The sequence below is a fragment of the Rattus norvegicus genome, chromosome 13 (assembly GCF_036323735.1).
Source record: "Rattus norvegicus strain BN/NHsdMcwi chromosome 13, GRCr8, whole genome shotgun sequence".
Classification (NCBI taxonomy): domain Eukaryota; kingdom Metazoa; phylum Chordata; class Mammalia; order Rodentia; family Muridae; genus Rattus; species Rattus norvegicus.
The window spans coordinates 42,940,987-42,942,498 of NC_086031.1; the positions used below are offsets into that span (position 1 = coordinate 42,940,987).

Here is a 1,512-nt window from a genome sequence, read left to right on the forward strand (position 1 = left end):
AAGGCTGTGGAAACGAACTCTAAGACTATTAAGTTCAAAGATATATAATTTCTCAACTATGTAAAACATAAGGATCCAACATGAATTATTTAAGTAGCTTCACAGGTCTAAAAGAACAGAGGCAGCTGCACTATGAGCTAACTTGTGAGAAAGATACTAAGAAAGGAGATCAAGAGATTTAGGCAGTGGAGATTGCAGGGCAAGATCCCACCCAGCTAGCTTATTGTCTGAGCTTAACAAAGGCAGGCAGATCTCTGAAATCTTTTGCAATGTTTAAAACAATGTGTGCTTGCTGACTCCTAAGAATCAAAGGGGCTGGGATCATTAAGTGCTGATTCATGGGATAATCAAAAGGGAACCTGGGGTAATGTCTTAGTTAGGGTTTCACTGCTGTGAACAGACACCGTGACCAAGGCAACTCTTATAAAGACAACATTTAATTGGAGCTGACTTACAGGTTCAGAGGTTCAGTCCATTATCATTAAGTGGGAGCACAGTGTAGAAGGAGCTGAGAGTTCTACAGCCTTCTTGTCCTGAAGGCAAACTGGAGAAGACTGGCTTCCAGGCAGCTAGGATCAGAGTCTGAATCCCATGCTCATAATGATACACTTCCTCCAACAAGGCCACACCTATTCCAACAAAGCCACATCTCCTAATAATGCCACTCCTTGGGCCAAGCATATACAAACCATCACAGGTAATGACTGAATTGACATTTAAATAAAAGACTAGGTTTTTTTTTTTTTTTTTCCGGAGCTGGGGACCGAACCCAGGGCCTTGCGCTCGCTAGGCAAGCGCTCTACCGCTGAGCTAAATCCCCAACCCCCAAAGACTAGGTTTTTGATCTGCAACAGATGAGCTATCTAGAAAGTTTTTAGAATTGCAGCGAAAGCTGTTTAGAGCAGAGGGCTATCTAGAAAGTTGTCTTGAGCAGAACATAGGCCATCATCTTGGACCCACAATTTGCTGTGGGCATAAGGCTTGTTTGCTTCACTGCTCTCCAAGCTGAGGCAGGTCCTTGTCAAATCCCCAACAACAGATGCTATAGAAATATAGAACATTTCACAATTTTTTTTGGTGTGTCATCCTTGCACAGGGGCCATGATAATCTTCTCTATATTGTTTCAGTTTTAGCATATGTGCTGCAAATATTATTGACTGTTGATTCTCAGCCAGGCATTACTTTATATGCAGGGATATAATTAAACTCCCAGCAGTCCTGGAGTTTAACTTCTAGAGAGGTTGCAAAGTTGATGAAAGGAGATATGGCACTTTTTTGGTTGCCAGACTAGAAATCACTAAGCACCACAGACTAGAAGGCTCAGACAACAGCATTCTGTTGTTTGTTGCCCGCATTCTGTTGTTCATTGCCCGGGGAGCCTGAAGTACAGCATCAGGGTGTTCATGGATGTACTAGTTACTTTCCTAGTTACTGTGACAAAAAAATCCCGACAAAAACAACTTAAGAAAGGAAAGGATTATTTTGGCTCACAGTTCTAGGATACAGTCCAT

General features: G+C 42.1%; 1 non-coding gene across 1 annotated transcript; it reads right to left on the reverse strand.

Annotated features, from left to right (window-relative positions):
- Positions 1-1,046: 1,046 nt before the first annotated feature.
- Positions 1,047-1,155, reverse strand: LOC120096459 (U6 spliceosomal RNA). Its single transcript, XR_005492864.1, has one exon. It is a non-coding gene; the product is annotated as a U6 spliceosomal RNA (small nuclear RNA).
- Between the last annotated feature and the right edge of the window lie 357 nt (positions 1,156-1,512).